Genomic DNA, 19,871 nt, shown 5'->3' on the forward strand with positions numbered 1-19,871 from the left:
CTCTCTCAAATAAATAAGTAAAATCTTTTAAAAAAAAAAAAGAGGAAAATAAAGGCATGGAGAGCAATAAACACTGAAAAGGCAGAAGAATCACACTGAAATCCATGCTAGGATCAAGGGTTAGATGAAATTTGAGTACCAGAGAGAGTGAGCTAGAAATATAAGGCACTAGAGGGAGTGATCAGAAGGTGGGATATATAAAATTAAGATGATAAAGTGGTTGTAGTTATTGGAAATAAGGCCTAGGATAGTACCTAGAAAATGAATAGTTAAGGTAAAGTAGAAGGCAATATCATCAGGGAAGAAGAGTTCCAGAAGTGGAAAAGGCAAAATGTTGGAGGGATTATTTATACATGTATTGAAATCAACAAGGATTAAGCTAGGACTAGAATTGAAGAGAATAGTAAAAAACCATTAGCTAAAATAATCCAGAAATGATTGACTCTAGGAGCAGGAGATGAAGGATGGTAGGACAATACAGTCTAATAACATGAGAATCAAGGTTTAAAGGGTTTAGGGAGAACAAAAAGCAAATGGTCTGACAATGACAATAAGAAGCAAGAGGGATATCTAACTCACTTCTAGGCCCAATGGGAAGAAAACAACCATCCCAAATGGAAAGAGCTACAGGGAAGGTAGGAACCTCAGAGGAGATCTTGGTTTTGGTAAGAGCAGGAAGGTGAACAAGACTGTATTGTTCCACGGCCAGTCAAGAGAAGAAAGCCCACACCAGGAAGTCCTTTTATTTGAAGAACTGATTACAAAAGTATTGGAAGAGGTAAAAAGCCCAGGGTATAATAAAGAAACTCAGAGATCAACAGGAGTAGGCCTCTCTCACTGATTTGGCTGGAGAGCCAGGAGGAGGTGATGGTACCAGAGCCAAGGAACTGGGCCCCTGGCAGGAACTGAAACAAATGGACACTGACACTACAGAGAAAGGTCATCCAGAAAAAGCTAGAAAAAAAGAGAAGCTGTACCTTCTGCTGGAGGGGAGAAGAAGATGAGACTGCTCTGGCTTCTCCTTTCCTACCACCCTTTAATGTCCCACCAATGCCTCCTATTGGCTGAACCTAGATAGCAGCCAGTTGACAAGGGAGCTTATGAGAAGTCCTGCCACCCATAAAAGGCATCGTCTATGACTCTCCTCACCACAATATGGTGTGAGAAAGTATGTGAGGCTTCCCAAGTCCCATCTGGGATAACAGTACTATGGAGCTATTTTCTCTGCCATCTCACCACCTTCCCAGAACTCTAAAGAAAGCTGAGGTATAGCCCTTTCTGCTCTCAGATCCTACACACTATCTGGCTGTTGCCAAAGCCCAAGTCTTGGCCCACAGCTGGACACAGAACCCTTCTCAGGAACCCAATCTTTCCTGCCTTTCCCCATCCATCTTTTTTTTTTTAAAAAGATTTATTTATTTTAGAGAGAGAGTGTGTGTGAGCATGGGGAGTAGGAGCAGAGGGAGAAAGAGAGAAACCCAAGCAGACTCTGCACTGAGCACTGGGCTCTATCTCACAACCCTGAGATCACAACCTGAGCCAAAACCAAGAGGCAGAGGCCTAACAAACTGCACCACCCCAGCACCCCTCGCCAACCACTTTTATTCTGACAGCCCAAGGAATCCTTAGCAGTGAGGGGGCCAAAGAGTGAGAAGTTCCACTCCTTACTCTTAAAGCTATCTCCATCGAGGTATTGATCTTCATCTAATTCCCAAGGGGGAAACATAATCTCAAAGCTTTCTCCCTCTCCTGAGACAGTGAATATGGGCTATTATGGAGTCAAGGAAGAGACAAAGGGGGAAAAAAAGTACCCAAGGCGAAAACAGTAATACTAGCTCATATTTCAAAAATAATATACCCAGAGAAGAAGGCAAGCCAAGCTCAAAATTTTAGAGGAGAGGAAGTTTGGGAATGAAGGAACATTTTGAGATAGAGATGACAATTCAACTAAGTGGCTATATTTTCTTATCAATTTCCATTTTTGTGGATGGTACTTCTCAGTCAGGAAAAAGATGAGGTGCTTTCCAGGGATAAAATAATAGAGTTGGAGAGAGCTTACACAAAAGCAATCAACTGTGCTAGTCCTCTGCACCATTCTCACATGAATTTCTCACAACAAACGGGTGGGATTGGTGTCATAATTCTCTTTAAGATATGATGAAACTAAGGCAAAGAAAGGTTCAGAATTTGCCCAAAGTCACACAGACCAGAGGGGGTGATGTGAAGGCCAGAGGTGAGTGGAAACACGTATTCCCAAAAACTCATAACTTGCTTCTCCTCTCATAACTGAACTTAAAAATAAACTAGTTTTCAAGTACATAAAATTCTCAATCAATGATAAAATGTTTTTGTGTCATTGACAATAGTTGTTATCAGGCTTGAGAAAGTGAAATCAGGACATGACTCAGAATGAGAAAGTGGGAAGTGGCTCTGTGGGAACATGTTTCCCATGGTAACCCTAGAAGACTCCAATTTTGCTGGAGCTTTAATTCGCTAATTAGCAAAACTTTCTTAGAAATATCTATGTCTCTATCACAAGACTCCTAAGCACAGTACCCTTGGCTCCAGCCCCTCAAGTGGGCCAGCGTGAACACATGCTTCTGCCGAGATTTGCATCCCAGGGTCAAGCTGGATGGGTGGAGGCAGAATATGTTACAAAACAGCAGGAAGAACCAGGGTTGTGTGATTGCTCAGTCTTTGGAGAGCTCCAAAAATCAGGCACAGGAAGCAGAATTCAGCCTTGGAATTTAGAGCAGACTGGAAATCAGGCTGAAGGTCTGAAAGTCAGAGACTGTCTGAAGTAGTACAGAGCTGAAAATAATAGCCTGGTGTGGGGGGAGAGCTTGGACTTCCATTCTTTGTGGTCAGCGATTGGTATTACCAAATAAATTATGCTTTAAAGACCATCACCAGTGTGAATATTTCTTTAACTTCTTTGCATTTTTTAATAAAACGGGTCACATCAGGCATATGATTTTGTATCTGATTTTTCATGTCATATATTATAAATACGTCCTTTCATTTCTCAATCAACAGCAGTCTGGCTTTTTCCACAACTGCATTGCCTGCCCTGGCCCTGACCAAAGAAACCAGTGAGATAATAATTGCTTAATCTATGGCCACCTCCAGTTCTGGTTCACTTGACTTATCTTCCTTAACCCTGCCTTCCTAATCAAACATCCCTCCTCTGACTTCCTCAACATTCCTCTTATCCTGGTGTTCCATCCATCCCTGGCTGCTCCTATTGATCCCCTTCACAATCACTTTCTTCATAAAAATATAGAAGGCAGTCTAGAAACACTTCACTTTAAACACCCCTTCATTTTAAATACTCTTCTTGGACATTCTCTTTTACGGACCATTTCTGCATTTTGACACACAAATTCAAATCTTCAGCCTTGTCCCTCTCCTGAATTTCAGACCCTTAGCTATAATTCAACCTAGATTTTCCACAGACACATTAAACTCAATATGCTCAAAGCAGAATTGACCTCTTCTTCCTTCTCAGATATGAAGATGTCTCCCTTTAAGCTTGGGGATGGATAACATCACAGTGCCATCTTGCCTCTTCACCCTGGTAACATTAATAAACACATAGCTTTGATTGACCTCAAATACTATGTGAACAGCTTTACAGACCTTGTCTCATTTAATCCTCACAGCTCACTTTATAAGAAGGAAACTGAAGCTTACGAAGGTAAAGGCACTGCTCAAGGATGCTGCCCAGCAAGTGGCAGATTGTCTCCAGAGTCCAGAACCTATAAGCGCTTAGCACCATGCTCTTATAAAAAGACAGTAAGTCCGGGCTTTTGCAAAAGGAATTTTTACTGAGAAACCATGTGAAAAGAAAACAAAACTCAAAATGTAAAAATGAATTAAGAGATGAAGCACATATTGTTTGTTCAGATGTGAGTGTCCACCTGCATCAACCGCTCAGCTTGGCATTCAGCCCTGGTTCTTTCTCCTCACCACAATCCTCTCTTTTGGGTGCTAGACCAAATTAAGCAGACTCCTAGCCCAGGGAAGATGTGGCTTCTAGATTTGGTGGGTTACTCAACTTGTTCCAAATGCTGCTTATTAGAATAATTAGCCTCTACTCTTCGACAGTGGGTTCCTCTTATGTTCTGATTTGGTCCTCTGAGTCCAACCCCATTCCCTATAATAAGGAAAATACTTCTCTACCTTGACACTGAGCTTCAGCTGCTCTGAAACTACCTTCTCCTCCTCTCTCTAGATGAATCAAACCCTGGGAATTCGAATGCTACTACAACTCATTCTTTTATGTGTTATTTGGTATTGAATAATGTCTTTGACTAAGTGATACCAGAAGCTGGTGAGACCCCTAAGCCAACTTCTTGGTCACGGCCTGTCTAGTGGCTTTGTGGCCCAACACCATCAGCCTTCAGCTGATCTGGCTTTGTCAGCTCCACCCACTCACCAACCCACTCCTGCCCCCCGCTCCAAGACCTAGAAGGAGACTTCTTAATGATTCCTTTAGTTTTAAGCCACTGTCCCTCCACTGGTCTTTCTTAGGATTCCTTCTGGTTCTCAACTCATTTGCAGGTCAGTGATCTATGCACTTTGTTTTGTTTATGCAAGCATTTATTAAATACCCACTATTATGCCAACCATTGTGCTTTGAGATTCTGCAAAAGTTCAAGGACAATTAGAAACACTCCCTGCCCTTAGGGAAATGTCAGTCTGTCTGGAGAACCAATAAGCATACAGGTTATGTAAGGAAGTGAACCGAAAGCTCAGTGAAGTCTGAGAATGAAACCTCTAAGCTGAAATGTTGGTCTTGTAGCACAGAGATCCTACAAGCTGTACACCTTAAGGTTCCTGAGGACAGAGACTGAATCTCATTCATTATTCTATTTCAACACCTAGCTAGTACCTACCACAGAGCCAGTGCCCAAGAAATCATTTTAAATGAATAATTGTATCCACTTACAAATTCCAGGTGATCTGAGTTACATTATTTGGGTGTCACAGAGCCAGAACAGATAAATTAGAATACGTTTATATTGTATGCCAGCAGTGTGGTTCATCGGAAAAATTCCAACATCAGGCTGGCCCTGAAATCAGTGAAGCATCTCACACCTCCTGACAACTCCACCTGCCCACATGGCTTAGCCTCAATGAAGTTGTCTTATAGATCCTCCAGTTCAACCAGACACTAGAGCCTTCGTGTAGCCTTTGCTTGAATACTCCAGATAGAGAAGATTCACTCCCCTGCAAGGCTCTGCAGAGATCAGACACATTTAGAAATCTTTCTTCATGGTAAAATAAATCTGTCTTCTTGAAACCTCTGTCAAGATGCCCTAGTTTTATGCCCTAGTTTATACAAAAACAATGAATCGTGGATCACTACATCATAAACTAGTATGGTGACTAATATAATAAAATAAAATTTAAAAAAAAAAAAGATGCCCTAGTTTTAGCCCCTAAAAACACAGAAAACAAATATAAAAACCTCTTCACAGAATAACCCCTCAGATAGTTGAAGACTGAAGCTCATTGAACCTTTTCTTAGGCTTACTAAAAATATCCTCAATATGACAACTAGCCCTCACACTCCAAGCCCCCTCACTGCTCTGACTAGTTTCCATTTAACACTCTTATTTATTTACATCTCATTTTAAGTGTAGTATACAGAACAAAAAATAGTATTCCAATACCACCTGACCAACATGAAGACAACAAATATTATCACCTTCTCTATTCTAGATATATCTTTTTTTTTTTTAAAGATTTTATTTATTTATTTGAGAGAGAGAGAGAATGAGAGAGAGCACATGAGAGGGGGGAGGGTCAGAGGGAGAAGCAGACTCCCTGCCGAGCAGGGAGCCCGTTGCGGGACTCGATCCAGGAACTCCAGGATCATGACCTGAGCCGAAGGCAGTCGCTTAACCAACTGAGCCACCCAGGCGCCCTATTCTAGATATATCTTAATGTAGCCTGTGATATTAAATTTTTATTGTAGTCATAGCACACTGCTCATTTATATTGTGTTTACTGTCAACTAAATTTTTCACATAAGATATCACCAAACTACATTTCCCCACCTGGAGACCTTGTAGAGTTGATTTTTTAACCCAAGGACAGGGTTTTCTATTTTTTCCTATTAAATTTTATCTTGGTAGATTCAGCTAATAATTCCACCAGATCTCTTTAGATCCTAACTATCCTTAAACAACTTCAGAATTTCCCCAAGTTTAAATTTATTTGTTTACTAATTCAAAAATATGTAATTTATTGAGTGCTCACTGGGTGCCAGACACCATTCTAAGCACTGGGGACTCAACAGTGAACAAGACAGACAAAACCTCTACTTACATGGAATTCACATTCAAGAATGGTAAGAGGATGGGTAAAGGAAGAAACAGCTAGGAAAAGGGGTATCATAGGTGATAGGACAGAAAATGCCTCTCTTTGCATCTCTAAGAGTAAGCATGCCTTTTATGTAAGAGGCTGATCCTTCTCTCCAAGTGGATAAAAGTACTCTAGGTATGTTCCCTTAACCAGTTGTACTTCTCTGTTGTCAACAGGAAACCTGACTGTTTGTTGCATTTCCTTGATTTTCCTCCAAGCAATCACTAAGGTGTCCTGAGATAAACTTTCATAACCCCCTTAAGACTATAACTGGCCTGACCTACTTCACTTCACCAGTCTGACATACAAATATAGTTACATCTATTTTTTCTAATATATCACTTTAATCCCAACTAGTTTTCTTATGAGAACTGCATACCAAAGGGGATTCTGAGAGACGCTGCCTTTATAAAGTCCAACAGATGCCTTGAGACTCTTTCTTTAAAATATCAGATTCCTATGTTTACATATCTGAAGGAAATCACTTGTGATTTTTCAAGTAAGTGTAAAATTTCCTCCAAAGGTAGCTTGTTATATCCACCTCTATATTTAGAAGAGGCAAGAATGTTAATTTTTGAAAGACTACTATTTCCATTAGCAGTTAGGAGAGGGGGACATTTCTACACAGAAGACCAACTTGAAAAAGAAAATTACAAAAGGCCTTAAGCATTCCTAGGAATGAGTTTTTAAATTGCTGGCTTATGCACATAGTCAAGATGCAAAAGTAGGTAGAGATAAGGGATCTAGAAGTCTGATCTACTTTTCCACCAAGAAAAGGGAGGAAATATTCTTTCTCTTTCCTACATCTTCCACTTCCTTTCCCTTTTCACATCACCTTCAAGAATGGGGAGCCAGGGGCACCTGGGTGGCTTAGTAGTTAAGCATCTGCCTTTGGCTCAGGTCATGATCCCAGGGTCCTGGGATGGAGCCCCACATCAGGCTCCCTGCTCCGCAGGAAGCCTGCTTCTCCCTCTCCCACTCCCCCTGCTTGTGTTCCTTCTCTCACAGTGTCTCTCCCTGTCAAATAAATAAATAAAATCTTCTAAAAAAAAGAAGAAAAAAAAAGAATGGGAAGCCAAAACTTAGAGGAGAGATACTCGTCTGAACTAGAATAAGCTGAAGAAGCTATGTTAGAAGAGACTGAGCTGGCCACAAATATAAGTCATTTTTAATTTGGTGCCTTCCAAACTCATTCTGACATCTTTCTTCATCCACTGGCAACCCTCCCCATTGCCAGAGAGCCACAGGCAGCCTGCTGGGGAATTTCAGTGACACATCAACAATTTATCTGCCCTTGGCAAAGTACATGCCCACACCCTCCTACCTCCATCTTGCTCAGCCTGGTCCTGGAGGTACCCACAAGGCAATGCCTCCCAATAGAGTCAGTCTTTCACCTATGGTCCCAAGCCCAAGATTCCCCTTCCTGCCCACTTCTGGCATCAATAGATTATCATGCTTTATCTAATCTTGATTATCAGCTCTGGGTCAAAAAAATGAGACCCAGTTTATTTACATCTTAGAAAGGAGTTTGTTATGCAAAATACATCTCTTGGAAATGGGATATGATTTATTAAGCTTAAAATTATCCCACGTCAATTTTGTCCCATCTAGTAATCAAGAGTGAAAACGTAGGAGACCCACATTACTCCGCTAAACACAGGTTTACCCTTAGGTTAGTTTATCAAGTGACTTATATCAATGGCATGGGACTCCATCAAAACAAAGAACCAATGACTTTAGTTTCATGGAATACATCCAAACTCATGAAATTTATAAATATGTACAGTTTTTTGTGTATCAATTATACTTCAACAAAATGTTTTTTAAGGGGAAAAAAAGCCATCACTTTAAAAGAAATAAGGTTTGGTCAGCATATCCTTCAGACCCTGATGGGAAGTACAAGACTGCTGATGTACATAATAATAATAATTTTATTTTAATTATTTTTTATTTTAAATTATTATTATTAATTGTCCAGTTTTCCCAACACCATTAATTATTATTAACAGCAGCTAATATATACACATTTGTAATATATTTTACATAGATGATCTCAGGTAACATATGCAACAATCCTGAGAGAGATAACTATTATTGCAATTTCACAAAGTAGGGAATTTCTGTTTTAATTAATCCTTCAAGTGTCAATGAACTTACTCTAGTGTTTTACTCTTAGAAAGATGGGATTCCCGATCTCATCTGGTCTCGGAAGCTAAGCAGGGTCGGGCCTGGTTAGTACTTGGATGGGAGAAAGATGGGATTGGGGCCAGAAAGACTCATAATTAGAGTGGGTGACCCTTTCTTCCACACACCACACCCACAGGCAGCTACCTTCCCAGTCCTGTAGCAGACAGGCCCCATCACGTTCCACACATGGGACCAAATTATTTCACTTTGCTTTCAGCAATTACCTGAAGAGGCATGTGGTTAAAATAGCCTTTATCATCATTTCTGAACAACTCTCACAATATTGCATTTACAGGATTCTCCACTTAAATAAGCGTCCTTTGGTTGAAACTTCTAGGCAAGAGATACTGCCTCAAACACATTGGTATTGTGGTCTTCCTAGAATAATCATTTATAAGCATGGGTATTTATTAAAACAAAGACTGTGGTGTCTGGTAATAAAAGCCAAGGCATCCTTTGGGTAAATACCTAGTAGTGCAATAGCTGGGTCATAGGGTAGTTCTATTTTTAACTTTTTGAGGAACCTCCATACTGTTTTCTGGAGTGGCTTCAGCAGTTTGCATTCCCAGCAGCGATGCAAGAGAGTTTCCCTTTCTCTGCAACCTTGCCAACACCTGTTGTTTCTTGTGTTGTTAATTTTAGCCATCCTGACAGGTGTGAAATGGTATCTCATCATGGTTTTGATTTGTATTTCCCTGATGATGAGTGATGTTGAGGATCTTTTCATGAGTCTGTTAACCATCTGGATGTCTTCTTTGGAAAAGAGTCTATTCATGTCCTCTGCCCATTTCTTAACTGCGTTATTTGTTTTTCTGGATGTTGAGTTTGATAAGTTCTTTGTAGATTTTGGATACTAACCCTTATTGGATATGTTGTTTGCAAATATCTTCTATTCCATAGCCTGCCTTTTAGTTTTGTCAATTGTCTCCTTCACTGTGCAGAAGTTTTTACCTTGATGAAGTCCCAATAGTTCATTTTTGCTTTTGTTTCCCTTGCCTGTGGTGATGTGTCTAGTAAGAATTTGCTACAGCTGAGGTCAAAGAGGTCTCTGCCTGTGTTCTCCGCTAGGATTTTGATGGTTTCTGGTCTCACATTAAGGTCTTTCATCCATTTTGAATTTATTTTTGTGTATGGTGTAAGAAAGTGGTCCAGTTTCATTCTTTTGCATGTTGCTGTCCAGTTTTCCCAACACCATTCATTGAAGAGACTGACTACCCTACGATCCAGCAACTGCATTACTAGGCATTGATCCAAAGGATACAAAAATAGTGATTTGAAGGGATGCGTGCACCCCGATGTTTATAGCAGCATTATCAACAATAGCCAAACTTGGAGAGAGTCCAAATGTCCATTGACTGATGTCAAGAAGATGTGGTATATATATATATATACACACATATATAGATATATAGATACAGATACACACACATACATACACACACACAATGGAATATTACTCAGCCATCAGAAAGAATGAAATCTTGCCATTTGCAATGACATGGATGGAGCTACGGTACATTGCGTTAAGTGAAATAAGTCAGTCAGAGAAAGACAAATACCATATGATCTCACTCATATGTGGACTTTAAGAAAGAAAACAGATGAACATATGGGAAGGGGGAAAAGGAAAAAAGGAGTTTTTAACAATAGAGAACAAACTGAGGGTTGATGGAGGGAGGTGGGTTGGGCATGGGCTAGATAGGTAACGAGTATTAAAGAGGGCACTTGTGATGAGCACTGGGTGTTGTATGTAAGTGATGAATTACTGAATGCTACTCCAGAAACCAATATTGCACTGTATGTTAACTACCTAGAGTTTAAATTAAAAAAAAAAAAAAAAGCCAAGGCAAAATATGAGAACTGAATCTCCAGGGACCATGGACAGGATAACCCTGGGCATGTATCCACAAGTGAAATACTACAAAACACACCCAAATCAAACTCTCCTGGGTGGTAATTCTCAAGAGAAGCCAACCTGAAGTGTTTTATTATTGTTTATAATCTGCATAAGAATTTCTGTTACCTGTTATAGTTCATTGAGCTTGTTGATTATTGCCTAACAAGAAAGTGTTCATGGTATAAAGTAGAGAATCGAGGAGTGTTTTCATTTCATAGATGATTGAGAGAGGAAAAAAATAAATGAATAAAAAGAGGAAAGTGGGAAAACCTTCTCAGGAAAGATACTTTATTTCCTCCAGAACTTGATTTCCATCTCCAATCTCCTTGTAAAGGATTAACTTTGAACATACATGCTGCACAATGAGTGTAAAAGATTTTTAGAGGCATCTGAAAGCAGAGACTTGGCTGAGCAGTCCTTTTCTTTTATTGTGGTAAGAACACTTAATATGAAATCTATCCTCTTAAATGTTTAAGTATACAAGACAATATTGCTGACTCTAGGAACAATGTTGTAAATCAGATGTCTAGAACTTATTCATCTTGCTTAACTAAAACTTTATTCCTGTTGATGAGTAACTCTCCATTTCTCCCTCTCCCCAATCCCTGGCACTCACCATTTTACTGTGAGATTCCATGAATCTGATTATTTTAGATACGTCATATAAGTGGACTTATGCAGTATTTGTCCTTCTGTGACTGGCTTATTTTATTTAGCATAATGTTCCCAAGGTTCATCCATGTTATCACATATTGCAGAAATTCCTTCTTTTTTAAGGCTGGATGATATTCTATTGTGTATATATGCACACTGTTTTCTTCATCTATTCATCCATCAATGGACATTGAGGCTCTTTCCACATTTAGGCTAATGTGAATAGTGCTACAATAAAATGGGAGTGCTGATATCTCTTTGAAATGATGATTTCCAGTATTTTAGATAAATACCCAAAATTGGTATTGCTGGATCATATGATACTTCTATATTTAATTTTGAGCAACTGCGTACTGTTTTCCATAGCAGCTGTACTGTTTTGTATTCCCACCAACAGTGTGCAAGGGTTCCCATTTCTCTAAACACTTAGAGCCAACACCTGTCTTTGTTTTTTTGACAATAGCCATCCTGACAGATGTAAGGTGATAGCTCATTGTGGTTTTGATTTGCATTAAATACCAATGGCATTTTTTACAAAAATAGGAAAAAAATTCTAAAATTCAAATGGAATCACAAAAGACCACAACTGACCACATCAATCTTTAAAAAGAAGAACAAAGCAAGAGGCATTGTACTTCCTGATTTCAAAATATATTACACTACAACAGCCATACCAAAAACAGTATGGTACTGGCATAAAGACAGATACATAGACCTACGGAAGACAGTAGAGCCCAGACAGAAATCCAAGCATATAGCAACATCAACAAGGGTACACAATAGGGAAAGAATAGTCTCTCCCACAAATGGTGTTGACAGAACTGGATATCCACAGGTAAAAGAATGAAATTGGACCCTAATCTGACATCATATACAAAAATCAACTCAAAATGCATTAAAGACTTAAACATAAGATTTGAAACTGTAAAACTCCTAGAAGGAAACAGGGAAAAACTTCATGATATTGGTCTTAGCAATGATTTCATGAATATGAAATCAAAAACACAGGCAACAAAAGCAAAAATAAACAAGTGGGACTACATCAAACCAAAAAGCTTCTGCACAGCAAAGGAAGCCATCAACAGAGTGAAAAGATGACTTATGGGATGGGAGAAATATTTTCTAACCATGTATCTTATAAGAGGTTAATATCCAAAATATATAAGGAACTCATACAGCTCAGGAGCAAAAACAAACAAAAACCCAGAAATGAAAAAAAAAAAAAAAAAAGTGGAAGAAACCTGAATAGACATTTCTCAAAAGAAGACAGGCTCTTCTTGCTCCACCTTTTACATTACATTTAGAGGAGTTGTCTGTAGGGTGAAACATTAAGTGGTATTTTAATGTCTGGGGAATCTCTTAGACTTCTGATGATTGTCAGCTCTTTTAAGACAGGAATTTTGTCCATCTTTCTCATGCCCAGGCCTACCACACCACCTGACACCCAGGGAGAGAATAATTATTTGATGAATTTACTACATGAAAAATTAACATCCATCTGGCCCATGACCTCATCCAGTAAGAGGAGAAGCTTGCTAGGGTATAGGGAGTCAGCACAGTAGTAGCAGACCCAGAAGAACTTTCAAGTCCTTTCTGAACATCATAGGGAGAATGCTATTAATTAATAAATCAGCATGACATACTTCTTGCTCTGAAGACAAGGGAAATTATTTTCAAAAAACTTCAGAAAACAGAAAACAAATAATTAAAGTAGCCATGTATATACCAAGAGAAGGTTAAGAGTTAAGTTCTTTACTGCTGACCATGGTTACTGTACATGGGTAATGTGAATACCTGAGGTCAACAGAATATCATTACCGATTTTTTCAGAACTGGTCCAAATAGAAATCAACAAGATCTAGAAATCTAGAAATCTAGACAACTTGTATGTTCCTCCTTCTGGAGTAAATCCAGTCTTTTTATTTTATTTCATTCTTAATTTTAAAGAATGTGATTTTCATCATTCTACCCTTAATGACATTGACAGCTGAAATATATAGCAGTCCTGAGGAAAAAGAGGGACAGATTTCCCTCCACAAGCCTCCTATTTTGAGAAAGACATCTTTCGCTGGAACACAAGCATATATATTTAGAATATGTGGAATTCTCCCTCACTCTACTATTCAAGCAAAAATAAAAACCAGTTAATTCTCCCTTCATGTTTGCCCTTCCTCCCCACTGCCACTGCTACTTTACAAAACCAGTCCTCATTACCTCAGGAATGATTCTGGTGAGAAGACTTCTGATTACCTTCTTTTTCCCTCCAGGCTTCTCCCTTAGACTATGTCTGCCTAGATGTAAGTTCCTTAAGGGTAGGTACCATGTTTATTCATTTGTATTCCAAGCACCTTGTACAACCTCTAACACACAGTGAGGCTCCTTTAATGTCTGATGATTGAATGAGTGAACAACTGAGTTTCCTAAATATTACGTATTATGGCATTCTTCTGCTCAGATCTCATTAATGGCTGACTAGAGTTTACCTCATCAAAATGTATTTGATCGTCATCATTCACAGATTTCATATTTGTGAATTTGCCTACTCACTAACATTTATTTGTAACACCAAAGTCAGTACTCAGGCACTTTAAAAATTGTTCATGGACATGCACAGAACAACAAAAATTTGAGTCATCCATCATTATGTTTCCAGCTGAGTTTGAACAAGGTGACACTCTGCCTTCTTATTTCAGCTCTCAGACTGTGAACAAGTGTCCTTTTTGTAGTCTATATAGTGCCATGTTTTTCACATTTTTATGCTGTTTTATGATGATGATTTTGTTGTTTAAAATGGGTCCCAGGCATAGCTGGGAAGTGCCATCTAGTGTTCCTAAGCATGAGGACACCGTGATGTACCATATGAAGAAGAGACATGTATTAGGTAATCCCTGTTCAGTACGAGCTATTGGCCATGAGTTCAGTGTTAATGAATCAACTATATATATTAACTATAATGTCTGTCTTTAAGCAGAAATGCATATAAAACAATCTTATGTATTGATCAGCTAAAGAAAATATAATCAGAGGCTCACGGAAACTTAACATTGTATTTCCCCTATGAGCAACAGTTCAATATTGCTAAGTCAGTGTTTGTGGTGACTGTTTAGAACATATTTACCATGAATAATGAGAATTATAAATTATCTCTAACTGCTTCTCAGGGACCTCAGTAATCTGTGTGTACTATGCCTATTACCTCAGCCCCTCTTCCCCTCAGCAGACAGTATGCACCCCAGTCACCTTGTCGCCACCAGACTATGCTTCTGTGGTCTGTGGTTCCTTTCTGCCTTTCTTTCTTTTTTTTTCCTCTATGCCTTCTTTCATGTTGTTCCACCCCACGGACCATCAAAGTCCCCTTCAAAGTGCATCTTCTCCATGACGTCCCTATAAAGCTAGAATCTTTAACATAACTGCCCTTTTCTGTTATCACAGCACTTAACATTTAACCACATGTAATCTTGATTTATTCTCTATTTAATTAATGTTATTTGGTACCTAGTTTGATTGTAATCACTTTGAAAGCAAGATTCACTTCATATTTACATCACTTCCATTTATTTATACATATTTGTACATATATTCCAACCTAATATTGCCTAAGTGGTTTTAATCTTTTTTTTTCATATTATTTTTTCATATTATTAAGGAATGATAGAACTATAAAGAGCCTTAATACTCCACTAGGCCACCCCCCAAATTTACAGATAAGGAAACCAAGAAGTAGCAAGTGATTTGTCTAAAACCATGACATTTATATGTCAGAAACAGAAGTAGGTGTCATGATTGCCAACAGTGTGCATTTCCCACTGCTCCAGCCAGCCATCATGGCACTCCTGCCATTGCCATTTTTTAATATAAACAAAATTTTCTAGTACTTACATTTATGAAAATGAAAAACAGAAATTAAAGAATGATGAATTCTATCTCATTCTAGAAAATGGTCATAATTATACATAGACACATGAATCAACCGGGGAAAAAAATAATAGTAGCTACCCAACGCCATGAGAAATGCATTGCTAACAAGATTTTATTTTTATATTAAATGATTATGTTTCAAATTATTTCTGTTTTGGTCATTTGTATACTACTTACTTGGTTAAATGTTCAACTCTTGATTTTGGTTATGGTCATGATCTCAGTGTCGTGGGATTGGACCCCACTTTGGGCTCCACACACAACACAGAGTCTGCTTGTCCCTCTCCCTCTGTTCCTCCTCTCTCTCTCTCTCAAATAAATAAATAATCTTTTTAAAAAATACTTGCCAATAGGATCCAACAGTACATTAAAAGGATTATTCACAATGACTAAGTTGGATTTATTCCTGGGCTGCAAGGATTATTCACAATGACTAAGTTGGATTTATTCCTGGGCTGCAAGGGTGGTTCAACATTTGCAAATCAATGTGATACACTACATTAATAAAAGAAAGGACAAGAACCATAGGATCCTCCCAATAGATGCAGAAAAAGCATTTCACAAAGTACACCATCCTTTCTTGGTTAAAACTCTTCACAGTGTAGGGATAAAGGGAACATAGCTTAATATCATAAAAGCCATCTATAAAAAACCCACAGTGAGTATCATTCTCAATAGGGAAAAACTAAGAGGTTTTCCCCTAAGGTCAGGAACATGGCAGGGATGTCCACTCCCACCACTGTTGTTCAACATAGTATTAGAAGTCCTAGCCTCAGCAATCAGACAACAAAAATACATAAAAGGCATCCAAATCAGCAAAGATGATCTGCTTTACAGATGACATGATACTCTATGTGGAAAACCCAAAAGACTCAGCCCAAAAATTGCTAGAACTCATACAGGAATTCAGCAAAGTGGCAGGATATAAAATCAATGCACAGAAATCAGTTGTATTTCTATACACTACCAGTGAGACAGAAGAAAGAGAAATTAAGGACTCGATCCCATTTACAATTGCACCAAAAACCATAAGATACCTAGGAATAAACGTAAACAAAGAAGCAAAAGATCTGTACTCAGAAAGCTATAGAACATTCATGAAAGAAATTGAGGAAGACACAAAGAAATGAAAAAACTTTCCATGCTCATGGATTGGAAGAGCAAATATTGTTAAAATGGCTATGCTACCTAAAGCAATATACTTTTTAGGTAGCAATATTTTGCTACCTAAAGCAAAATACCTTCAACTTCTTTCACAGAGCTGGAACAAATAATCCTAAAATTTGTATGGAAACAGAAAAGACCCTGAATAGCCAAAGCAATGTTGAAAAAGAAAACCAAAGCTGGTGGCATCACAATGTCAGATTTCAAGCTCTATTATAAACCTGTAATCGTCAAGACAGCATGGTACTGGCACAAACATAGACACATAGATCAATGGAACAGAATAGAGAGCCCAGAAATAGACCCTCAACTCTATGGTCAACTAATCTTTGACAAAGCAGGAAAGAATGTCCAATGGAAAAAAGACAGTCTCTTCAACAAATGGTGTTGGGAAAATCAGACAGCCACATGCAGAAGAATGAAACTGGACCATTTCCTTACACCACACACAAAAGTACACTCCAAATGGATGAAAGACCTAAATGTAAGACAGGAATCCATCAAAATCCTAGAGAAAAACACAACAGTAAACCTCTATGACCTCGGCCACAACAACTTCTTCCTAGACACATCTCCAAAGGCAAGGGAAACAAAGGCAAAAATGAACTATTGGGACTTCATCAAGATAAAAAGCTTTTGCACAGCAAAGGAAACAGTCAACAAAACCAGAAGACAACCAACAGAATGGGAGAAAATATTTGCAAATGACATATCAGATAAAGGGCTAGCATCCAAAATCTATAAAGAACTTATCAAACTCAACACCCAAAGAACAAATGATCCAATCAAGAAGTGGGCAGAAGACATGAAGAGAACATTCCTCTGAAGAAGACATCCAAATGGCCAACAGACACACGAAAAAGTGCTCAACATCGCTCAGCATCAGGGAAATCCAAATCAAAACCTCAATGAGATACCACCTCACACCAGTCAGAATGGCTAAAATTAACAAGTCAGGAAAAAACAGATGTTGACGAGGATGCAGAGAAAGGGGAACCCTCTTACACTGTTGGTGGGAATGCAAGCTGGTAGAGCCACTTTAGAAAACAGTATGGAGGTTCCTCAAAAAGTTGAAAATAGAGCTACCCTATGACTGAGCAATTACACTACTAGGTATTTACCCCAAAGATACAAATGGAGTGATCCAAAGGGGCACGTGCACCCCAATGTTTATAGTGGCAATGTCCACAATAGCCAAACTATGGAAAGAGCCCAGATGTCCATTGACAAATGAATGGATAAAGAAGATGTGGTATATATATACAATGGAATACTACTCAGCCATCAAAAAAATGAAATCTGACATTTGCAACATGGATGGAACTAGAGGGTATTATGCTAAGCAAAAGTCAATCAGAGAAAGATAATTCCCATATGATCTCACTGATATGTGGAATTTAAGAAACAAAACAGGATCATAGGGGAAGAGAGGAAAAAAATAAAACAAGACAAAATCAGAGAGGGAGACAAACCATAAGAGACTCTTAATCATAGGAAGCAAACTGAGGTTTGCTGGAGGGCAAGGAGTAGGGGTATGGGGTAACTGGGTGATGGACATTAATGAGGGCATGTGATGTAACGAGCCGTGGGTATTATATAAGACTGATGAATCACTGACCTCTACCTCTGAAACTAATAATACACTATATGTTAATTAATTGAATTGAAATTTTTAAAAAAATTTTAATGGGGCACCTGGGTGGCTCAGTTGGTTAAGCGACTGCCTTCGGCTCAGGTCATGATCCTGGAGTCCCAGGATCGAGTCCCACATCGGGCTCCCTGCTCGGCGGGGAGTCTGCTTCTCCCTCTGACCCTCTTCCCTCTCATGCTCTCTGTATCTCATTCTCTCTGTCTCAAATAAATAAATAAAATCTTTAAAAAAAAAAAAATTTTAATGTTGTCTTATAGTCACAAGACATTTTACAAAATAATTTATGTTCCAGTATATATTTTTGTGATAGAAAATTGTGATAAGGTAATTAAACTTTCAAAAATAAGAAAATATGTTAGGATAAAATTAGGAAGGAAGAGTGTAATAGAAATATAAGTTCAAAGAGCTAAAAAACTGACATCACACAGAGGGAGAAACCAAGATGGTGATGTAGGAATCTCCTAAACTTCCTTCCTCCCATGGACACACCAAACATACAGCTATGTATAAACAATTCCCTCCGATAGAAATCCAGAAATGGATAAGTGACAGCCACAAATGGAGTGAATGAAAAAATACCCACCTAGAAGTAGGTAGGAAAGGCTGAGACATACTCTTTCCCTAACCCCACTCCCAGCACCATGCCCTACAATTGGGAGGCAACCCCAATTTCCAGCTTTTCCCTGAAGAATGAAGGGTTTGAGTCACACAACAAGACTTGAGTCCACAAGACTCGCAAGACCCACAGGACTATAGCAAAGAACCAGTTCTCAGTGGGTGCAAGCACTCACACTGCCCATCCCCCAGTCTTCCCTGGAAAGGGTTTGGCTGCATATTTTCAAGCTGCTGCCTGTGGGTCTGACTTCTAATTAGCATGCATCTGGGGGCTCAGATCCTACACAGAGCACCTGATGCCCACTTGTGCTGCCTTCTCACTCCAGCTCATTCCAACAATAAAACCAGGTCACTAGCATCTCTCTGGAAGGAGCTTGTACACATGTCTGGTGCCCAGCTTTTGCAGCTGCCACCACAAGAGCAGACCTCCAAATTGCCTATTTCTGATAGCCAAAGGGGCTTGCATTCATGAGTCCCAAAGGACTAGAGCAAACAAAGAAGCAATTCTTAATGGGCTTGTGAGCACTCACCATAGGGCTTAGTGCAAAAGGAACAGGCAAAAGTGCCCATCTCCCAGTATTTCATCTGATGAATGCATGCATTTTTGCCATTTTTTAATATAAACAAAATTTTCTAGTACTTACATTTATGAAAATGAAAAACAGCTGGTACAGCCACTTTAGAAAACAGTATGGAGGGTTTGATGGCATATTTCACAAGCTGCAGCTTGAGGGTCCAGCTTCTAATTAGCACACATCCAGGTAGTGACTGTAATCCTCACTGGAGCCTGAATGAGTTGGTGAACACTTTCCCTACCTTCTCCCTCCTGTTCACACACACAAAAAAGCAAACAAACAAAAAAACAAGTCACCATTATGTCTCTAGATAAAAGCTTGTACACACATCTAGCACTCCAACTTTTCCAGCTGCCACTTAAGGGACCAGCCCCCACATCACCTAGCTCTGATGGCCAACAAGGCTTGTGTTGGTGAGCCCCACAGGACTATAGTAAACAAGGCAGTTTTTAAACAGGCACATCCCAGCTATACACTCAGGCTCAGTGCAGAGGGAGCCCATCTCCCAGCTTCCCAGCTGCTGCCCAACGGTTTGGCTCCTAATCAGTCTGCATCTAGGTGGTGACTGCAACCCTTCCTTTTGGGTCACTAATAGGTCTTGGTGCACCTTCATCTGCTGGAGCCACTAAGAACAAAGATAGCAGCTTGGACCATCACGAAATTTTGGGAGACAACCAGGAGCTGGGTCTGGCTAACTGACAAGGTTCATCTCTTACACAAGACTAGTCTGTCAAGGCTGTAAGGGTGCCTGTTTTATCTAATGTGCAGAAACCAACACAGAGACTCAAGGAAAATGAAGAAACATAAAATGTGGGGAGGGGAGTGTAAAAATGCAGAG

General features: G+C 39.2%; 1 protein-coding gene across 1 annotated transcript in view; it reads right to left on the minus strand.

Annotated features, from left to right (window-relative positions):
* Positions 1-19,285, minus strand: part of ZPLD1 (zona pellucida like domain containing 1) — a 225,308-nt gene extending 206,023 nt beyond the window's left edge. Inside the window, exon 1 of the mRNA XM_081797583.1 lies at positions 19,103-19,285. The gene's annotated coding sequence lies outside the window, so the exon portion shown is untranslated. The remainder of the gene's footprint in view (positions 1-19,102) is intronic.
* Positions 19,286-19,871: the final 586 nt, after the last annotated feature.

Source organism: Leptonychotes weddellii, chromosome 1 (assembly GCF_054177405.1).
Source record: "Leptonychotes weddellii isolate Sample4059 chromosome 1, ASM5417740v2, whole genome shotgun sequence".
In the NCBI taxonomy this organism is placed as follows: domain Eukaryota; kingdom Metazoa; phylum Chordata; class Mammalia; order Carnivora; family Phocidae; genus Leptonychotes; species Leptonychotes weddellii.